Raw genomic sequence first — 23,700 nt, forward strand, 5'->3', positions numbered from 1 at the left:
CCGCGTCCTCCGTCCGACGAGCCTACTCTCGCCCGCACCCGTCGACCCGTTCTCGAGCTATACGGCGACAAAGAAACTTTGATTTTTCACTAATTTGACGTCATCGAGAAAGTTACGGCCAACTGGGAATTATAGGTATATCGCCTTTCGGAATTTTCCGGGAGCCCGTCGGTCCTTCGGACCCGCTCGGCTCGGCTCGCCTCGAGGTCGAGGTCGTCGGTAGCGACGATAGTGGCGGGGAGGCGCGCGATTGGTCTGTCATCGCCATCCCCCCAACCCCCCTCCCCTTTAAAATTAATGGAAAATGTAAACCCAAACGTAGAGTCGGATTCGTAACCTCGAAGTTACAAGTCAATTCGCTCAACTATCAAGGGAGAGAAAAAGCGGCGACTGTGGCGGCACTCGCCACCGATGCGAAGTCAGCATCACGAAGTTGGCGTTAAATTCGAACGTCTGAATCAGTTATTTTCTTTCCGGCCCTTTTCAGCCATGAACCGTGGAAGCGCCGAAATTCGGGTTTCATTTTTAACGCGGCAGCTTATACCCCCCGAGCGTTACCGACCACTGCCGGTGGTGGTCGGTAACTTATCCTCCGCCGAGGTCGACGCGCGTTACCGATGCACACGTAAAAACGTTTTCGCGAATCTTCGCGAATTTTTCGCGCGGTAAACCTTCGTCTCCGCGTCCTCCGTCCGACGAGCCCACTCTCGCCCGCACCCGTCGACCCGTTCTCGAGCTATACGGCGACAAAGAAACTTTGATTTTTCACTAATTTGACGTCATCGAGAAAGTTACGGCCAACTGGGAATTAAAGGTATATCGCCTTTCGGAATTTTCCGGGAGCCCGTCGGTCCTTCGGCTCCGCTCGGCTCGGCTCGGCTCGAGGTCGAGGTCGTCGGTAGCGACGATGGTGGCGGGGAGGCGCGCGATTGGTCTGTCATCGCCATCCTCCCCTCAACCCCCCCTCCCATTAAAATTAATGGAAAATGTAAACCCAAACGTAGAGTCGGATTCGTAACCTCGAAGTTACAAGTCGATTCGCTCAACTATCAAGGGAGAGTAAACGCGGCGACTGTGGCGGCACTCGCCACCGATGCGAAGTCAGCATCACGAAGTTGGCGTTAAATTCGAACGTTTGAATCAGTTATGTTCTTTCCGGCCCTTTTCAGCCCTGAACCGTGGAAGCGCCGAATTTCGGGTTTCATTTTTAACGCGGCAGCTTATACCCCCCGAGCGTTAACGACCACTGCCGGTGGTGGTCGGTAAGTTATCCTCCGCCGAGGTCGACGCGCGTTACCGATGCACACGTAAAAAATTTTTCGCGAATTTTTCGCGCGGTAAACCTTCGTCTCCGCGTCCTCCGTCCGACGAGCCTACTCTCGCCCGCACCCGTCGACCCGTTCTCGAGCTATACGGCGACAAAGAAACATTGAATTTTCACTAATTTGACTTCATCGAGAAAGTTACGGCCAACTGGGTTTAAAGGTATATCGCCTTTCCGAATTTTCCGGGAGCCCGTCGGGCCTTCGGCCCCGCTCTGCTCGGCTCGGCTCGGCTCGAGGTCGAGGTCGTCGGTAGCGACGATGGTGGCGGGGAGGTGCGCAATTGGTCTGTCATCGCCATCCCCCCAACCCCCCCTCCCCCTTTAAAATTAATGGAAAATGTAAACCCAAACGTAGAGTCGGATTCGTAACCTCGAAGTTTCAAGTCGATTCGCTCAACTATCAAGGGAGAGTAAACGCGGCGACTGTGGCGGCACTCGCCACCGATGCGAAGTCAGCATCACGAAGTTGGCGTTAAATTCGAACGTTTGAATCAGTTATTTTCTTTCCGGCCCTTTTCAGCCATGAACCGTGGAAGCGCCGAAATTCGGGTTTCATTTTTAACGCGACAGCTTATACCCCCCGAGCGTTACCGACCACTGCCGGTGGTGGTCGGTAAATTATCCCCCGCCGAGGTCGACGCGCGTTACCGATGCACACGTAAAAACTTTTTCGCGAATCTTCGCGCATTTTTCTCGCGGTAAACCTTCGTCTCCGCGTCCTCCGTCCGACGAGCCTACTCTCGCCCGCACCCGTCGACCCGTTCTCGAGCTATACGGCGACAAAGAAATCGCAAAATTTCACTAATTTGACGTCATCGAGAAAGTTACGGCCAACTGGGTTTAAAGGTATATCGCCTTTCCGAATTTTCCGGGAGCCCGTCGGGCCTTCGGCCCCGCTCGGCTCGGCTCGGCTCGGCTCGAGGTCGAGGTCGTCGGTAGCGACGATGGTGGCGGGGAGGCTCGCGATTGGTCTGTCATCGCCATCCTCCCCCCAACCCCCCCTCCCTTTAAAATTAATGGAAAATGTAAACCCAAACGTAGAGTCGGATTCGTAACCTCGAAGTTACAAGTCGATTCGCTCAACTATCAAGGGAGAGTAAACGCGGCGACTGTGGCGGCACTCGCCACAGATGCGAAGTCAGCATCACGAAGTTGGCGTTAAATTCGAACGTTTGAATCAGTTATGTTCTTTCCGGCCCTTTTCAGCCCTGAACCGTGGAAGCGCCGAATTTCGGGTTTCATTTTTAACGCGGCAGCTTATACCCCCCGAGCGTTAACGACCACTGCCGGTGGTGGTCGGTAAGTTATCCTCCGCCGAGGTCGACGCGCGTTACCGATGCACACGTAAAAAATTTTTCGCGAATTTTCGCGAATTTTTCGCGCGGTAAACCTTCGTCTCCGCGTCCTCCGTCCGACGAGCCTACTCTCGCCCGCACCCGTCGACCCGTTCTCGAGCTATACGGCGAAAAAGAAACTTTGATTTTTCACTAATTTGACGTCATCGAGAAAGTTACGGCCAACTGGGAATTAAAGGTATATCGCCTTTCGGAATTTTCCGGGAGCCCGTCGGTCCTTCGGACCCGCTCGGCTCGGCTCGCCTCGAGGTCGAGGTCGTCGGTAGCGACGATGGTGGCGGGGAGGCTCGCGATTGGTCTGTCATCGCCATCCTCCCCCCAACCCCCCTCCCTGTAAAATTAATGGAAAATGTAAACCCAAACGTAGAGTCGGATTCGTAACCTCGAAGTTACAAGTCGATTCGCTCAACTATCAAGGGAGAGTAAACGCGGCGACTGTGGCGGCACTCGCCACCGATGCGAAGTCAGCATCACGAAGTTGGCGTTAAATTCGAACGTTTGAATCAGTTATTTTCTTTCCGGCCCTTTTCAGCCATGAACCGTGGAAGCGCCGAAATTCGGGTTTCATTTTTAACGCGACAGCTTATACCCCCCGAGCGTTACCGACCACTGCCGGTGGTGGTCGGTAAGTTATCCTCCGCCGAGGTCGACGCGCGTTACCGATGCACACGTAAAAAATTTTTCGCGAATTTTTCGCGCGGTAAACCTTCGTCTCCGCGTCCTCCGTCCGACGAGCCTACTCTCGCCCGCACCCGTCGACCCGTTCTCGAGCTATACGGCGACAAAGAAACTTTGATTTTTCACTAATTTGACGTCATCGAGAAAGTTACGGCCAACTGGGAATTAAAGGTATATCGCCTTTCGGAATTTTCCGGGAGCCCGTCGGTCCTTCGGACCCGCTCGGCTCGGCTCGCCTCGAGGTCGAGGTCGTCGGTAGCGACGATAGTGGCGGGGAGGCGCGCGATTGGTCTGTCATCGCCATCCCCCCAACCCCCCCTCCCCTTTAAAATTAATGGAAAATGTAAACCCAAACGTAGAGTCGGATTCGTAACCTCGAAGTTACAAGTCAATTCGCTCAACTATCAAGGGAGAGAAAAAGCGGCGACTGTGGCGGCACTCGCCACCGATGCGAAGTCAGCATCACGAAGTTGGCGTTAAATTCGAACGTCTGAATCAGTTATTTTCTTTCCGGCCCTTTTCAGCCATGAACCGTGGAAGCGCCGAAATTCGGGTTTCATTTTTAACGCGGCAGCTTATACCCCCCGAGCGTTACCGACCACTGCCGGTGGTGGTCGGTAACTTATCCTCCGCCGAGGTCGACGCGCGTTACCGATGCACACGTAAAAACGTTTTCGCGAATCTTCGCGAATTTTTCGCGCGGTAAACCTTCGTCTCCGCGTCCTCCGTCCGACGAGCCCACTCTCGCCCGCACCCGTCGACCCGTTCTCGAGCTATACGGCGACAAAGAAACTTTGATTTTTCACTAATTTGACGTCATCGAGAAAGTTACGGCCAACTGGGAATTAAAGGTATATCGCCTTTCGGAATTTTCCGGGAGCCCGTCGGTCCTTCGGCTCCGCTCGGCTCGGCTCGGCTCGAGGTCGAGGTCGTCGGTAGCGACGATGGTGGCGGGGAGGCGCGCGATTGGTCTGTCATCGCCATCCTCCCCTCAACCCCCCCTCCCATTAAAATTAATGGAAAATGTAAACCCAAACGTAGAGTCGGATTCGTAACCTCGAAGTTACAAGTCGATTCGCTCAACTATCAAGGGAGAGTAAACGCGGCGACTGTGGCGGCACTCGCCACCGATGCGAAGTCAGCATCACGAAGTTGGCATTAAATTCGAACGTTTGAATCAGTTATGTTCTTTCCGGCCCTTTTCAGCCCTGAACCGTGGAAGCGCCGAATTTCGGGTTTCATTTTTAACGCGGCAGCTTATACCCCCCGAGCGTTAACGACCACTGCCGGTGGTGGTCGGTAAGTTATCCTCCGCCGAGGTCGACGCGCGTTACCGATGCACACGTAAAAAATTTTTCGCGAATTTTTCGCGCGGTAAACCTTCGTCTCCGCGTCCTCCGTCCGACGAGCCTACTCTCGCCCGCACCCGTCGACCCGTTCTCGAGCTATACGGCGACAAAGAAACTTTGATTTTTCACTAATTTGACGTCATCGAGAAAGTTACGGCCAACTGGGTTTAAAGGTATATCGCCTTTCCGAATTTTCCGGGAGCCCGTCGGGCCTTCGGCCCCGCTCTGCTCGGCTCGGCTCGGCTCGAGGTCGAGGTCGTCGGTAGCGACGATGGTGGCGGGGAGGTGCGCAATTGGTCTGTCATCGCCATCCCCCCAACCCCCCCTCCCCCTTTAAAATTAATGGAAAATGTAAACCCAAACGTAGAGTCGGATTCGTAACCTCGAAGTTTCAAGTCGATTCGCTCAACTATCAAGGGAGAGTAAACGCGGCGACTGTGGCGGCACTCGCCACCGATGCGAAGTCAGCATCACGAAGTTGGCGTTAAATTCGAACGTTTGAATCAGTTATTTTCTTTCCGGCCCTTTTCAGCCATGAACCGTGGAAGCGCCGAAATTCGGGTTTCATTTTTAACGCGACAGCTTATATCCCCCGAGCGTTACCGACCACTGCCGGTGGTGGTCGGTAAATTATCCTCCGCCGAGGTCGACGCGCGTTACCGATGCACACGTAAAAACTTTTTCGCGAATCTTCGCGAATTTTTCTCGCGGTAAACCTTCGTCTCCGCGTCCTCCGTCCGACGAGCCTACTCTCGCCCGCACCCGTCGACCCGTTCTCGAGCTATACGGCGACAAAGAAATCGCAAAATTTCACTAATTTGACGTCATCGAGAAAGTTACGGCCAACTGGGTTTAAAGGTATATCGCCTTTCCGAATTTTCCGGGAGCCCGTCGGGCCTTCGGCCCCGCTCGGCTCGGCTCGGCTCGGCTCGAGGTCGAGGTCGTCGGTAGCGACGATGGTGGCGGGGAGGTGCGCAATTGGTCTGTCATCGCCATCCCCCCCCAACCCCCCCACCCCCTTTAAAATTAATGGAAAATGTAAACCCAAACGTAGAGTCGGATTCGTAACCTCGAAGATACAAGTCGATTCGCTCAACTATCAAGGGAGAGTAAACGCGGCGACTGTGGCGGCACTCGCCACCGATGCGAAGTCAGCAACACGAAGTTGGCGTTAAATTCGAACGTTTGAATCAGTTATTTTCTTTCCGGCCCTTTTCAGCCCTGAACCGTGGAAGCGCCGAAATTCGGGTTTCATTTTTAACGTGGCAGCTTATACCCCCCGAGCGTTACCGACCACTGCCGGTGGTGGTCGGTAAGTTATCCTCCGCCGAGGTCGGCGCGCGTTACCGATGCACACGTAAAAAATTTTTCGCGAATTTTCGCGAATTTTTCGCGCGGTAAACCTTCGTCTCCGCGTCCTCCGTCCGACGAGCCTACTCTCGCCCGCACCCGTCGACCCGTTCTCGAGCTATACGGCGACAAAGAAACTTTGATTTTTCACTAATTTGACGTCATCGAGAAAGTTACGGCCAACTGGGAATTAAAGGTATATCGCCTTTCGGAATTTTCCGGGAGCCCGTCGGTCCTTCGGACCCGCTCGGCTCGGCTCGCCTCGAGGTCGAGGTCGTCGGTAGCGACGATGGTGGCGGGGAGGCTCGCGATTGGTCTGTCATCGCCATCCTCCCCCCAACCCCCCCTCCCTGTAAAATTAATGGAAAATGTAAACCCAAACGTAGAGTCGGATTCGTAACCTTGAAGTTAGAAGTCGATTCGCTCAACTATCAAGGGAGAGTAAACGCGGCGACTGTGGCGGCACTCGCCACCGATGCGAAGTCAGCATCACGAAGTTGGCGTTAAATTCGAACGTTTGAATCAGGTGTAACGTCGTACCGACGTGTTGCGTCGGTTTTGTTCGTATGAGCAAATTCTCGCTGTACATACATATATATATATATATGGTACACGCATACTTCCTTCGTAAAATCTAAACCGAAATCGCGTTTAAATCCGTACACAGCGATATGTATATATATATCTTACGCGTATTTATATATATATACATATCCCCGTGAGAGTGAACATAGGGAATCGGGAAAGAAGCGATAGTCACCGGTACAAGCGGACGCCAGCATGGCAACCGCGAGTACAGGTGTACGTACATCTAAACCGTCGTTTCGTTCGAACTGCGAAAAGTATACATCGACGACAACATATTCGTCCGTGCCTGGTACGATTTAGACAAAAGGACTTCACGGTTCACCGAATCCCTATGGTCCGCGCTCTTATTATAAATAAGACGAAATCGCGCGAATCGCTCTCTTCCAGTTTCGGAATTCTACTAATTCAGTTCTCTCGCGTCTTCAATCGAATTCAGTTCGACTCAGTCTTTTCTCGCGTTTTCGGACTCTATTTCAGATCGTTCACGATATTCAGGTCGTATTGCTCCTTACCATTTACACTATTTCTTTATATATCATTTGGTTCTAAATTGTTATTCGAGTCTGCTCGTAGATTATTATTACGTATTTACAGATATTATTCTGGTTTATTGGTTGTACGAGGTTACTCGTAAACCGTCACCGTTATTTTGTTGTACGAGCTTACTCGCATTATCATTTCAAATTTATAATTACTATTTTCGTGCTATCTTGTTTATGCGATCTTGCTCGCTTTATTATTCACATTTCAATTGTTAATTTTGTGTTATTTGGCTTATACGAGCTTGCTCGCATTACTATTCGTATTGCAATTGCTATTTTTGTTAATTTGGCGCTATTTTTGTTTGAACGAGCTTGCTCGCATTACTATTCGTATTGCAATTGCTATTTTTGTCAATTTGGCGCTATTTTTGTTTGAACGAGCTTGCTCGCATTACTATTCGTATTGCAATTGCTATTTTTGTTAATTTGGCGCTATTTTTGTTTGAACGAGCTTGCTCGCATTACTATTCGTATTGATAACTATTATCTAGTGCTATTTTGTTATACGAGCTTGCTCGCATTACTATTCGTATTGATAACTATTATCTAGTGCTATTTTGTTGTACGAGCTTGCTCGCATTATAATTAAGGCTGATAATTCTTATTTTTGTGCCATTTTGCTTTGTATGAGCTCGCTCGTAACCTGCTTGTTACTATTCTGTGCTATATATCTCGTTCGAGCTCGCTAGCGAACCGACATTGTATTTGGTTCACGAGTTCTGCTCGCAAGTCTTATTCTTGTACATATTCTGATTCATTATATTCTGTCTGTTTAAACCATCTATTTCGCAGCTTATTCAGCAATACCTCGCCCTCGCTATCTCCCATGCCCCGTCGCGCCGGTAGGAGCTACCAAATCGGTAAATTGGTGCGACAGCTACGCGCCGAAGGGAAAGCTACCGTTTACAATCCGTACTTGGGAATCGCTAAACAGCCCAGGATCATCCGCGACGTCCCCCTTGCTCGTCGAGTAAAAATAGTGGACCGTCGAGAGATCGCGATACCTCCGCGACGCGAAGAAGGAACCGCTGACCGCGCTGAAACGCCTCCGCGCCGCGAAGAAACGACCGTCGGACGGCCAGATTCCGCGCCTCCTCCCCCGTGGAGGTTGATACCGATCCGATTCCTCCCGAGTCTCCCTCCACTGGAGGAAATCAGTATCGAGGACCCGCGTTACGAACGTTACGTCGTCCGCAGAATACTCACCCTAAGGTGGTATTACTAAAGTTTCGTCGATCAGTGACCGAGTGGAGTGATCGCGAGTGTGTGCGTGTGTGTGTGCGCGTCTCCGGGTTGTTCAATCCCGATCGGTCCGTCGATCGATTCCTCAGATCCCTCACATTCCTCACATTCGTTCCTATAACCCCTAAAATTGGTGTATCAATCGTGTACGTCTGAGCCCAGAGGGTGCTCGGTACCGAGAGAACACTAATTTCCCTTCGGTCGAGAATCCTGTCACGAATCGAACAACCCACGCGTTCGGACGAGTCACACACAACACGCCCACATAGTGACACTCTGATCGCAGGGAGCTGTCACCGTCATCGCGCAGTTCGTCGCTCCGTCGCGACATCCCCGCCGGACGACGTCCATTCATTTCCCTCTTTGCCCCTTTTCAACAACGACGAACGCCGGTATCGGGTCCCTGATCAGACGTGGACGTTACGCGCCACGTGGATCTAAGATCGTCTTAAATAAATTGGTCGGTTACGTCCCCGCCCCGTCTGGGCGTCGTTTCGTCGGATCATATCCGACCCGGGACGTAACAGGAGTTATTTTTGGCGCAGTCGGTAGGACACGACGATCGCCGAATAAAGCCGGTTGTTCGTTGCTGAAAATCTAATCGAAATTCCTTTCTTTCCCGCTCTTTGGCGGCCCTGTATCGCCTAACCCTCTCTCTTCACGATGGATTCCGCTGCATCAAAATTGAATTCTAACGTGCCCTCACCTCTCTCCGAGGAGGACCTATTCGCGTTCCAATTGGAACTCGCCAAGAAGGAAGCCGCCCTCCAGGAGCGCGCCGCCGCCCTTGAAACCGCGGCGAGCCTACGCGAGTCAGAACAACGCGCGCGTGAAAATGAACTCCTAGCAATGCGTCGCGACCTTCATGAGATGCGTTTGAACCACCTTGACTCGAACGCTGCACGCTTCCGCCCCCGCTACGATTCAACCCCCTTTACCGAAGCTCCTCGCCCAGACCCTGTGAATTTCACTGTTAAGCAAGCAGTAGAATTCATACCCACCTTCGATGGCAGTAATATGACCGTCCTACAATTCATCCGAGCGTGCAAACGCGCACGCGAGGTCATACCCGCGTACGCAGAACACACGCTGACCAAACTCGTCTGCAACAAGCTCCGCGGTCGCGCCTACGCGGCCGTGGAGGACGAAGATTGCTCCACTATTTCAGACCTCTGCAGCCGTCTTAAAGACGTGCTGGGTCCCCATCGCTTCGTTGACCAGTACCGAGGCGAACTGGCAAGCATCTCGCAGCGGCCCACCGAACACGTGCTCGACTTTATCAGTCGTGTAAAAGACTTACGCACCGCGATCCTAGATTGCCACCGCGACGGGACCAACGTCGACGATATCGACACCCTTACTATAGACAGTTTCATTCGCGGCCTTATCCCCACGTTACGCGCCGAGGTCCGCCCGCTCCGAAACGAGCCGCTGCGTGTAGTTTTCAACGAGGCCATTTCTGCCTACAAACAATACGAGCTTGATAAGCTACGTTACCGAGAACCCCTTCGCGACGACTATCGCCACGTACACTTCTCGGAGGCAAGGTCCACTACGCCAGATCGCCGCGACCATTATTCACCGGAGCCTCGACGTCGCGCCCCTGAGACTCGCGACCGGTACGACCTTCCCCCTCACGAGCTTCGCGGTTATCACGAAACTCGAAGCCGCACACCCGACCGCCGTCCCTACGCCGAGCCTTCAGCTTGGCGTGACCCGAGTTTCAGAAGCCCGCACGAGGGTGTCCGACGCCCCGCACCCCCGACTCCTCTCATTGCACGGGCCCCAACGCCCCCATCGCAAGAACCCCGCGACCGTTTCCCCTCCGAATCGGCGAAATTTTGCAGGTATTGCAAAAACCCGGGCCATGACATTCACGAATGTCGCAAGCGGGAATATAATAACAATTTGAGACAGGGAAACGGGACCAGCCTCCCGTCCGAACCAGCGTCTGGTCGGGAGGCCCCAACTTCAAGAAACGTCCCACGACCGGTGGGACACCTCGAAATGCCCCCCGTCTCGTCTCCGCGATAACTCTCGCGGCTGATTCGCCGATACCCCGCGTGACCGTTACCGCGCCACAATTCACAACGCCGTGTGAGTTCCTCGTCGACACGGGATCTGAATTAAACATCATCAAATCGTCTAGCGTAAAGCCCGGTGTCCCGGTCGACTCGGGAGACGTTGTCCAAGTCCATGGTATCACCGAAGGTGTCACCAGTACCTTAGGCCGGATCGACGCGGAGCTCAACGACGCCATCCCTGTCTCCTTCCAGGTTTTCCCCGATGTCCTCCCTTCTAATATCGACGGCATTCTTGGTGCCCCCTTTTTCCACGAAAATGGAGAGATCTCCTTTACGAAAAGAGAAATCTCCAAAGATCACCTCAGCGTACCGTTTTCGAACACGTGCGAGTTCGCAATCGAAGCCCGTACCGCCGCCTGCATCGCCGTTAACGTAACCGGACCGACCGTCGGTTACATCCGCCGTATAGAAATTAAACAGGGCGCATTTCTAGGCGACTGTCTCGTCACCAATTCGAACGGAAGGGCATGCCTACGGTGCTTTAACACATCGGCCGAGGCAGCATCCTTCCGTCTACCCACATTGGAGGTAGAAGAAATCGAAGATCCTCCGCTATATTCCCCTCCCAAACCCAACCCCATTCCTGATTCCGGGTCAGTTTCGGAACGTCCTACTAATTTCGCATCTCGTACGACTCGACCGTACGAGTCGATCAATAATGATCACCTCGCGTCAAATTCAAAATCCGAATCCGCTTCGGATCATTCTTATTCTAATTTAAATTCAACCTCCGAATCCGCTTCGGATTATTCTAATCCTAATTCATATCTCAAATCCGGAACTGTTTCAAACTATCTCGCTACACCTCGTACGACTCGCCCGTACGAGTCGATCAAAAATGATCACTTCGCGCCGATTACAGAGATAGAAACAAAAGGAGTTCACTTCTCCCCGCAGGATATCACTCTGCGTATGAAAGAACTCTGCGAAACAATCCCACTGAACCACCTCAACTCGGACGAGGCGTCCCACGTCAAAACCCTATTACACGAAAACCATGATCTCTTCCACCTCCAAGGGAGCCGTTTAGGCAAAACTAACGCCGTGACCCACAAAATTCCGACGACAGACGACGTCCCTGTGCATACGAAGCAGTATCGCTACCCGCCGATCCACAAGGAAGAGATTGATAGACAAATGCGCGACCTCCTAGCCAATGACATAGTAGTTCCGTCCAATTCACCATACAACTCCCCCTTGTGGATCGTGCCCAAGAAACCGGACGCCGACGGTACCAAGAAATGGCGTATGGTGATAGATTACCGTGCGTTGAATGAAAAGTCGATAGCCGATGCATACCCGCTACCCAGCATAAACGAAATTCTTGACCAGCTGGGTAGCGCTAAATATTTTAGCGTATTTGACTTGGCTAGCGGCTTCCACCAAATCGCCATGGACCCAGCGGACGCTGCGAAAACCGCGTTTTCCACCCCATTCGGCCATTACCAGTACAATCGTATGCCGTTTGGGCTGAAAAACGCCCCCGCTACCTTCCAACGCCTAATGGACAACATCCTAAGCGGACTCCAGGGAAACGAGCTATTCGTCTACTTGGACGATATTGTAATATACGCCCGTACCCTGGAGGAACACCGCGCAAAGTTCAATAAATTAGCTAACCGCCTCAGGAACGCGAATTTGAAGCTTCAACCGTCAAAGTGCGGCTTTCTTTTCAAGGAAGTGGCTTACCTCGGCCACCAAATTAGCGAGCAAGGAGTCAAGCCCTGCCCAAAAAAAATAAGCGCCGTCCAAAACTATCCGCGACCGAAATCCGCGAAAAATGTACGCGAATTCCTGGGACTCGCAGGATACTACCGACGATTTATAGACAAGTTCGCGCAGATCTCCAAACCCTTAACCAAGCTCCTAACCAAGGACACGAAATTTGCGTGGGGACCGGACCAGGAAAGAGCATACGACGCGCTCCGCTCAGCCTTGTGCTGCGAACCGGTCCTCCAATACCCCGACTTCGATAAGCCATTCAATGTAACCTGCGATGCCTCGGGCCATGCCATCGGAGCAGTCCTGAGCCAGGGGGAAGTAGGTAAAGACCGCCCGGTCGCCTACGCATCGCGAATCCTGCACGGAGCGGAATTAAATTACTCCACGATCGAAAAGGAGTGTTTGGCCATAGTTTTTGCTGTCCAGTATTTCCGACCGTACATCTACGGCCGACAATTTGTACTAATCACAGACCACCGCCCCCTGGTCTGGATGAATTCAGTAAAGGACCCAACCTCACGTCTGCTCCGATGGAGGCTAAAACTTGCGGAATTCGATTACAAAATCTTGTACAAGCCAGGCAGGGCGAATTCAAACGCGGATGCATTGTCCCGCAACCCGGTAGCCCTCCCCATCTACGAGGACACATCGGAAGAAACAATCCCCTCCCCAGCATCACGAGCAGCAGACGACCCTACCTTCGACGTCACGCTAGGGAGCTACGAATACTTCACGCCCCCTCAAACAAGGAGTCGCCGACCGATACCGACCCCTCGAAGTCCGCGTTCCCAGTGGTGGTTACACGACACGTCGTCAGAATCACCAGGGGATAGTACACCTGAAACTATCATAGAGGGAGACGATCCCGTAGCAACCTCCACCCCCGCTCCGCGTACCCCCCTTCCCGGCTTTCTCAACACGACTCCATATTTTCCGGAGCCTCCCTCCCCAATCGCCCACCCATCAGACTCTAGGCCTATGACGTCATCCCTCCCCCACAGTTCCTACAGTCCCGCCAGCCCGGGGTCATTTCCCCCCTCGGCCACCGTGGACCAGCGGCTCGCCGACGCCCCCACGGACGACTCGAGCCCGGGAGGCGCGACCTTCGGGTCCGAGAGCCCGCAGGCCCCCGCGCGTGGTCGCATCATCGTCCACCTCCGCGATAGGCTCATCATGCGGAAGGACAATTTGGTCTGCTTCATAACGCGGGACGGCAGACCGGCGGACCCAGGAGCAGCTGACCTTTTTAAACAAGGGAGGCTGACGAACAGCGCTGAACTCGTCCTCCATAGGGCCAAGGTAGACGACTTCGGATCGTTTAAACTGATCCAGCTGCCGGTCAAACAGACGTCGTTCCATGAGGCTACCCTAGACGACGTCCACGAATGTCTCCGTTCCCTATACAATGTGGTCACCGAGCTACAACTCCCCACATTCTCATTCTCCAGATCCACCCTCGACAACATCCCATGGCACCATATCCAGGCGTCCATCATCGAAACCTTCTCCCAAGTTCCCCTACGAATTTTTCTCTGTTCCCACGACGTACAAATCCCTGCGGAAGATAGGCGGCAAGATATCCTCACGGATAATCACGCCTCCGCCTACGGCGGCCACAAAGGAATCACGAAGACGTACAAGAGGATCAGAGAGAAGTACTACTGGCAGACCCTGAAGGCTGACGTCGCCACTTTCGTCAACAATTGCCCCAGCTGCCAGCTGCACAAGCTCACAAGGGTGAAACCCCGTCTTCCGATGACTCTGACGGACACGCCAGGAAGGGCGTTCGACAAGGTGTCATTGGACGTTGTAGGCCCGCTCTCACCGACACCCGAAGGCCACCAGTACATCCTCACGATGCAGGACCTACTGACAAAGTACTCCTTGGCGATCCCACTAAAGGGCATCGGCGCCGTCGAAACCGCCGACGCCTTCGTTGAACATCTCATCTGCAGATTCGGGGCACCAAAGGCAATCCTGATGGACCAAGGGAGGAATTTCATCAGCTCCCTGATGAAAGCCGTAGCCAAAAGATTCAAAATCGCACGAGTCCAAACGACTGCGTACCACCCTCAAAGCAATGGATCGATAGAGAGATCGCACCACGTCCTGACGGAGTATCTCAAGCAATTCGTCACACACGGCAACTGGAATACATGGCTCAATTTAGCCATGTTCAGCTACAATACGAGCGTACACGAGGGAACAAAATTCACCCCCCACGAGCTGGTGTTTGGATCGCTGGCGCGTGTCCCGGTTTCCGACACGGCAGCTCCGCACCTGGATAACGAGTCATATGACGACTATTACCAGGGGCTGCAGAGGAAGATTACGGAAACCCTGAACCAAGCAAGAGCAAATCTCGTCGCGGCCAAGGAGAGGTCCAAGCAGTACTACGACAGACAAGTGCGTCTGCAAGCAATCGCCGTAGGCGACAAAGTTTACCTCTTGAACGAACCAAGGAAAGGTAAATTCGATGCGCAATACACTGGTTCCTACGAGGTCGCCGAAATCCTGCCAAACAATAACATCAAGATCAACACCAGAAGAGGCTTCAAAATCGTTCACGCCGACAAACTGAAGAAGGCAAAAACCCCCCCACCTTCCCGCGTATTATCCCCCCCCACCCCGATCGGCCGTCGTCTCGCGCTGCACGACGACACCCTGACATACGACGAGGATCCGTCACCCAGCCACCATGTGCCTCTTCGCCAAACCGCGCGCCACTGCCAGAGAGAAGGCAGCCAGGTTCAGCTCTCCCTTTGACTGGCACCAGTGCTACCGGGGAACTGTCTACTCCGACACCAAAGGCCGGGACGTCTGCCAGCGTTGCAGCCCACACATACAAGGGACCGGAGAGGCGTTCCACATCCACTCCATTCAGTGGATCAGGTGGATGAGAAACACTTGCGCGAATTGCAAGGGCCCGCTGTTTCGTACGCAACCCCCGTAGGACTGCGGCGAATGCGGGGAACGGCTGAACATCGTTATGGCCAAAACGATATTCAGGAGCAGCCCATACGTCGAGGAACTCCGGCGATATCAGCTTCCGCTGAGAGCCAACAACCCGGCGCCCTAATGCCGCTTCTGCAGCTGGTGGGGCACCACCACCGGGGGGGCCACCCGTTGGACCGCCGCCCCGAGGAGGAAGGTGTGACGTCGTCCGACGTTGGTTCTGGAGCTTCCTCAGCAGACCCCACACCCCCCATATCCAACACGTCGTCAGCAGCATCCGCGTTCCATTGCGTTGCCGCCGGAAAAGTTCGCGCCCCAAGGGGTAAGGTGTAACGTCGTACCGACGTGTTGCGTCGGTTTTGTTCGTATGAGCAAATTCTCGCTGTACATACATATATATATATATATGGTATACGCATACTTCCTTCGTAAAATCTAAACCGAAATCGCGTTTAAATCCGTACACAGCGATATGTATATATATATCTTACGCGTATTTATATATATATATACATATCCCCGTGAGAGTGAACATAGGGAATCGGGAAAGAAGCGATAGTCACCGGTACAAGCGGACGCCAGCATGGCAACCGCGAGTACAGGTGTACGTACATCTAAACCGTCGTTTCGTTCGAACTGCGAAAAGTATACATCGACGACAACATATTCGTCCGTGCCTGGTACGATTTAGACAAAAGGACTTCACGGTTCACCGAATCCCTATGGTCCGCGCTCTTATTATAAATAAGACGAAATCGCGCGAATCGCTCTCTTCCAGTTTCGGAATTCTACTAATTCAGTTCTCTCGCGTCTTCAATCGAATTCAGTTCGACTCAGTCTTTTCTCGCGTTTTCGGACTCTATTTCAGATCGTTCACGATATTCAGGTCGTATTGCTCCTTACCATTTACACTGTTTCTTTATATATCATTTGGTTCTAAATTGTTATTCGAGTCTGCTCGTAGATTATTATTACGTATTTACAGATATTATTCTGGTTTATTGGTTGTACGAGGTTACTCGTAAACCGTCACCGTTATTTTGTTGTACGAGCTTACTCGCATTATCATTTCAAATTTATAATTACTATTTTCGTGCTATCTTGTTTATGCGATCTTGCTCGCTTTATTATTCACATTTCAATTGTTAATTTTGTGTTATTTGGCTTATACGAGCTTGCTCGCATTACTATTCGTATTGCAATTGCTATTTTTGTTAATTTGGCGCTATTTTTGTTTGAACGAGCTTGCTCGCATTACTATTCGTATTGCAATTGCTATTTTTGTCAATTTGGCGCTATTTTTGTTTGAACGAGCTTGCTCGCATTACTATTCGTATTGCAATTGCTATTTTTGTTAATTTGGCGCTATTTTTGTTTGAACGAGCTTGCTCGCATTACTATTCGTATTGATAACTATTATCTAGTGCTATTTTGTTATACGAGCTTGCTCGCATTACTATTCGTATTGATAACTATTATCTAGTGCTATTTTGTTGTACGAGCTTGCTCGCATTATAATTAAGGCTGATAATTCTTATTTTTGTGCCATTTTGCTTTGTATGAGCTCGCTCGTAACCTGCTTGTTACTATTCTGTGCTATATATCTCGTTCGAGCTCGCTAGCGAACCGACATTGTATTTGGTTCACGAGTTCTGCTCGCAAGTCTTATTCTTGTACATATTCTGATTCATTATATTCTGTCTGTTTAAACCATCTATTTCGCAGCTTATTCAGCAATACCTCGCCCTCGCTATCTCCCATGCCCCGTCGCGCCGGTAGGAGCTACCAAATCGGTAAATTGGTGCGACAGCTACGCGCCGAAGGGAAAGCTACCGTTTACAATCCGTACTTGGGAATCGCTAAACAGCCCAGGATCATCCGCGACGTCCCCCTTGCTCGTCGAGTAAAAATAGTGGACCGTCGAGAGATCGCGATACCTCCGCGACGCGAAGAAGGAACCGCTGACCGCGCTGAAACGCCTCCGCGCCGCGAAGAAACGACCGTCGGACGGCCAGATTCCGCGCCTCCTCCCCCGTGGAGGTTGATACCGATCCGATTCCTCCCGAGTCTCCCTCCACTGGAGGAAATCAGTATCGAGGACCCGCGTTACGAACGTTACGTCGTCCGCAGAATACTCACCCTAAGGTGGTATTACTAAAGTTTCGTCGATCAGTGACCGAGTGGAGTGATCGCGAGTGTGTGCGTGTGTGTGTGCGCGTCTCCGGGTTGTTCAATCCCGATCGGTCCGTCGATCGATTCCTCACATCCCTCACATTCCTCACATTCGTTCCTATAACCCCTAAAATTGGTGTATCAATCGTGTACGTCTGAGCCCAGAGGGTGCTCGGTACCGAGAGAACACTAATTTCCCTTCGGTCGAGAATCCTGTCACGAATCGAACAACCCACGCGTTCGGACGAGTCACACACAACACGCCCACATAGTGACACTCTGATCGCAGGGAGCTGTCACCGTCATCGCGCAGTTCGTCGCTCCGTCGCGACATCCCCGCCGAACGACGTCCATTCATTTCCCTCTTCGCCCCTTTTCAACAACGACGAACGCCGGTATCGGGTCCCTGATCAGACGTGGACGTTACGCGCCACGTGGATCTAAGGTCGTCTTAAATAAATTGGTCGGTAACTTATCCTCCGCCGAGGTCGACGCGCGTTACCGATGCACACGTATAAACTTTTTCGCGAATTTTTCGCGCGGTAAACCTTCGTCTCCGCGTCCTCCGTCCGACGAGCCTACTCTCGCCCGCACCCGTCGACCCGTTCTCGAGCTATACGGCGACAAAGAAATCGCAAAATTTCACTAATTTGACGTCACCGAAAAAGTTACGGCCAACTGGGAATTAAAGGTATATCGCCTTTCCGAATTTTCCGGGAGCCCGTCGGGCCATCGGCCCCGCTCGGCGCGGCTCGGCTCGGCTCGGCTCGAGGTCGAGGTCGTCGGTAGCGACGATGGTGGCGGGGAGGCGCGCGATTGGTCTGTCATCGCCATCCTCCCCCCAACCCCCCCACCCTTTAAAATTAATGGAAAATGTAAACCCAAACGTAGAGTCGGATTCGTAACCTCGAAGTTACAAGTCAATTCGCGCAACTATCAAGGGAGAGTAAACGCGGCGACTGTGGCGGCACTCGCCACCGATGCGAAGTCAGCATCACGAAGTTGGCGTTAAATTCGAACGTTTGAATCAGTTATTTTCTTTCCGGCCCTTTTCAGCCATGAACCGTGGAAGCGCCGAAATTCGGGTTTCATTTTTAACGTGGCAGCTTATACCCCCCGAGCGTTACCGACCACTGCCGGTGGTGGTCGGTAAGTTATCCTCCGCCGAGGTCGACACGCGTTACCGATGCACACGTAAAAAATTTTTCGCGAATCTTCGCGAATTTTTCGCGCGGTAAACCTTCGTCTCCGCGTCCTCCGTCCGACGAGCCTACTCTCGCCCGAAACCCGTCGACCCGTTCTCGAGCTATACGGCGACAAAGAAACTTTGATTTTTCACTAATTTGACGTCATCGAGAAAGTTACGGCCAACTGGGAATTAAAGGTATATCGCCTTTCGGAATTTTCCGGGAGCCCGTCGGTCCTTCGGACCCGCTCGGCTCGGCTCGCCTCGAGGTCGAGGTCGTCGGTAGCGACGATGGTGGCGGGGAGGCTCGCGATTGGTCTGTCATCGCCATCCTCCCCCCAACCCCCCCTCCCTGTAAAATTAATGGAAAATGTAAACCCAAACGTAGAGTCGGATTCGTAACCTCGAAGTTACAAGTCGATTCGCTCAACTATCAAGGGAGAGTAAACGCGGCGACTGTGGCGGCACTCGCCACCGATGCGAAGTCAGCATCACGAAGTTGGCGTTAAATTCGAACGTTTGAATCAGGTATTTTCTTTCCGGCCCTTTTCAGCCATGAACCGAGGAAGCGCCGAAATTCGGGTTTCATTTTTAACGCGGCAGCATATACCCCCCGAGCGTTACCGACCACTGCCGGTGGTGGTCGGTAACTTATCCTCCGCCGAGGTCGACGCGCGTTACCGATGCACACGTAAAAAATTTTTCGCGAATTTTTCGCGCGGTAAACCTTCGTCTCCGCGTCCTCCGTCCGACGAGCCTACTCTCGCCCGCACCCGGCGACCCGTTCTCGAGCTATACGGCGACAAAGAAACTTTGATTTTTCACTAATTTGACGTCATCGAGAAAGTTACGGCCAACTGGGAATTAAAGGTATATCGCCTTTCGGAATTTTCCGGGAGCCCGTCGGTCCTTCGGCCCCGCTCGGCTCGGCTCGGCTCGAGGTCGAGGTCGAGGTCGTCGGTAGCGACGATGGTGGCGGGGAGGTGCGCAATTGGTCTGTCATCGCCATCCTCCCCCCAACCCCCCCTCCCTTTAAAATTAATGGAAAATGTAAACCCAAACGTAGAGTCGGATTCGTAACCTCGAAGTTACAAGTCGATTCGCTCAACTATCAAGGGAGAGTAAACGCGGCGACTGTGGCGGCACTCGCCACCTATGCGAAGTCAGCGTCGCGAAGTTGGCGTTAAATTCGAACGTTTGAATCAGTTATTATCTTTCGGGCCCTTTTCATGCCTGAACCGTGGAAGCGCCGAAATTCGGGTTTCATTTTTGTTTGGGATTGGCCACGCGTGTCGTAGGATCGTGACGCACGATCCACCAGGCAGCCCGCGTATTGGCTGATCCTTGCGACATCGCGAGGATCGAGGATCGATTAGCAGCGCGCCGCGCTATAGGCTATCGCCGTCGGATCGATTATCGACTGGGCTAATACAGTTTCTATTGGCCCAGCGGTTCGTATCGCAAAGTCATCGCTCCGACGGTGAGAGAGAACTTCTCGCTGCTGGTCGATCTAGATCAATCGTTAATTAGCATCGGTACGAAAACGTCGCGCGTCGTTGCACCCGGTTTTCTCGGCTGGTTCGATTCGAATCTCGCTAAATTCTCAGCTACGCTGCTGCTAATCATTAAGTCTCACAAAAGTACATTGTTCTGTTCTTTATTCGCTCTAGTCAACTTTACAATTTGGCTAGAGATCTGTACATAGTTTGTATAAAGTGTTTTGTCGCGACTAACCGCAAGACGGGAATAAAGTGTGCTCGTCCAAATTCTGTGAGTGTTCTTATCCCGTCCAATCCGTAACAATTTTTAACGCGGCAGTTTATACCCCCCGCGCATACCGACCACTGCCGGTGGTGGTCGGTAACTTATCCTCCGCCGAGGTCGACGCGCGTTACCGATGCACACGTAAAATCTTTTTCGCGAATCTTCGCGAATTTTTCGCGCGGTAAACCTTCGTCTCCGCGTCCTCCGTCCGACGAGCCTACTCTCGCCCACACCCGTCGACCCGTTCTCGAGCTATACGGCGACAAAGAAATCGCAATATTTCACTAATTTGACGTCACCGAAAAAGTTACGGCCAACTGGGAATTAAAGGTATATCGCCTTTCGGAATTTTCCGGGAGCACGTCGGTCCTTCGGCCCCGCTCGGCTCGGCTCGGCTCGAGGTCGAGGTCGAGGTCGTCGGTAGCGACGATGGTGGCGGGGAGGTGCGCAATTGCTCTGTCATCGCCATTACTCCCCCCAATCCCCCCTCCCTTTAAAATTAATGGAAAATGTAAACCCAAACGTAGAGTCGGATTCGTAACCTCGAAGTTACAAGTCGATTCGCTCAACTATCAAGGGACAGTAAACGCGGCGACTGTGGCGGCACTCGCCACCTATGCGAAGTCAGCGTCGCGAAGTTGGCGTTTATTCGAACGTTTGAATCAGTTATTTTCTTTCGGGCCCTTTTCAGCCCTGAACCGTGGAAGCGCCGAATTTCGGGTTTCATTTTTAACGCGGCAGTTTATACCCCCCGCGCATACCGACCACTGCCGGTGGTGGTCGGTAACTTATCCTCCGCCGAGGTCGACGCGCGTTACCGATGCACACGTAAAAACTTTTTCGCGAATCTTTGCGAATTTTTCGCGAATCTTCGCGAATTTTTCGCGCGGTAAACCTTCGTCTCCGCGTCCTCCGTCCGACGAGCCTACTCTCGCCCGCACCCGTCGACCCGTTCTCGAGCTATACGGCGACAAAGAAATCGCAAAATTTCACTAATTTGACGTCACCGAAAAAGTTTCGGCCAACTAGGAATTAAAGGTATATCGCCTTTCGGAATTTTCCGGGAGCCCGTCGGTCCTTCGGCCCCGCTCGGCTCGGCTCGGCTCGAGGTCGAGGTCGAGGTCGTCGGTAGCGACGATGGTGGCGGGGAGGTGCGCAATTGGTCTGTCATCGCCATCCTCCCCCCAATCCCCCGTCCCTTTAAAATTAATGGAAAATGTAAACCCAAACGTAGAGTCGGATTCGTAACCTCGAAGTTACAAGTCGATTCGCTCAACTATCAAGGGACAGTAAACGCGGCGACTGTGGCGGCACTCGCCACCTATGCGAAGTCAGCGTCGCGAAGTTGGCGTTAAATTCGAACGTTTGAATCAGTTATTTTCTTTCGGGCCCTTTTCAGCCATGAACTGTGGAAGCGCCGAAATTCGGGTTTCATTTTTAACGCGGCAGCTTATACCCCCCGAGCGTTACCGACCACTGCCGTTGGTGGTCGGTAAGTTATCCTCCGCCGAGGACGACGCGCGTTACCGATGCACACGTAAAAACTTTTTCGCGAATCTTCGCGAATTTTTCGCGCGGTAAACCTTCGTCTCCGCGTCCTCCGTCCGACGAGCCTACTCTCGCCCGCACCCGTCGACCCGTTCTCGAGCTATACGGCGACAAAGAAATCGCAAAATTTCACTAATTTGACGTCACCGAAAAAGTTACGGCCAACTGGGAATTAAAGGTATATCGCCTTTCGGAATTTTCCGGGAGCCCGTCGGTCCTTCGGCCCCGCTCGGCTCGGCTCGGCTCGAGGTCGAGGTCGTCGGTAGCGACGATGGTGGCGGGGAGGTGCGCAATTGGTCTGTCATCGCCATCCTCCCCCCAATCCCCCCTCCCTTTAAAATTAATGGAAAATGTAAACCCAAACGTAGAGTCGGATTCGTAACCTCGAAGTTACAAGTCGATTCGCTCAACTATCAAGGGAGAGTAAACGCGGCGACTGTGGCGGCACTCGCCACCTATGCGAAGTCAGCGTCGCGAAGTTGGCATTAAATTCGAACGTTTGAATCAGTTATTTTCTTTCGGGCCCTTTTCAGCCCTGAACCGTGGAAGCGCCGAAATTCGGGTTTCATTTTTAACGCGGCAGCTCATACCCCCCGAGCGTTACCGACCACTGCCGTTGGTGGTCGGTAAGTTATCCTCCGCCGAGGACGACGCGCGTTACCGATGCACACGTAAAAACTTTTTCGCGAATCTTCGCGAATTTTTCGCGCGGTAAACCTTCGTCTCCGCGTCCTCCGTCCGACGAGCCTACTCTCGCCCGCACCCGTCGACCCGTTCGCGAGCTATACGGCGACAAAGAAACTTTGATTTTTCACTAATTTGACGTCATCGAGAAAGTTACGGAAAACTGGGAATTAAAGGTATATCGCCTTTCCGAGTTTTCCGGGAGACCGTCGGGCCTTCGGCCCCGCTCGGCTCGGCTCGGCTCGGCTCGGCTCGAGGTCGAGGTCGTCGGTAGCGACGATGGTGGCGGGGAGGCGCGCGATTGGTCTGTCATCGCCATCCTCCCCCCAAACCCCCCTCCCTTTAAAATTAATGGAAAATGTAAACCTAAACGTAGAGTCGGATTCGTAACCTCGAAGTTACAAGTCAAGGGAGAGTAAACGCGGCGACTGTTGCGGCACTCGCCACCGATGCGAAGTCAGTGTCGCGAAGTTGGCGTTAAATTCGAACGTTTGAATCAGTTATTTTCTTTCCGGCCCTTTTCAGTCATGAACCGTGGAAGCGCCGAAATTCGGGTTTCATTTTTAACGCGGCAGCTTATACCCCCCGAGCGTTACCGACCACTGCCGATGGTGGTCGGTAAATTATCCTCCGCCGAGGACGACGCGCGTTACCGCTGCACACGTAAAAAATTTTTCGCGAATTTTTCGCGCGGTAAACCTTCGTCTCCGCGTCTTCCCTCCGACGAGCCTACTCTCGCCCGCACCCGTCGACCCGTTCTCGAGCTATACGGCGACAAAGAAATCGCAAAATTTCACTAATTTGACGTCACCGAAAAAGTTACGGCCAACTGGGAATTAAAGGTACATCGCCTTCCCGAATTTTCCGGGAGCCCATCGGGCCTTCGGCCCCGCTCGGCACGGCTCGGCTCGGCTCGGCTCGGCTCGAGGTCGAGGTCGTCGGTAGCGACGGTGGTGGCGGGGAGGCGCGCGATTGGTCTGTCATCGCCATCCTCCCCCCAACCCCCCCTGCGTTTAAAATTAATGGAAAATGTAAACCTAAACGTAGAGTCGGATTCGTAACCTCGAAGTTACAAGTCAATTCGCTCAACTATCAAGGGAGAGTAAACGCGGCGACTGTGGCGGCACCCGCCACCGATACGAAGTCAGTGTCGCGAA

Source organism: Lasioglossum baleicum, unplaced genomic scaffold (assembly GCF_051020765.1).
Source record: "Lasioglossum baleicum unplaced genomic scaffold, iyLasBale1 scaffold0067, whole genome shotgun sequence".
Taxonomy (NCBI): Eukaryota; Metazoa; Arthropoda; class Insecta; order Hymenoptera; family Halictidae; genus Lasioglossum; species Lasioglossum baleicum.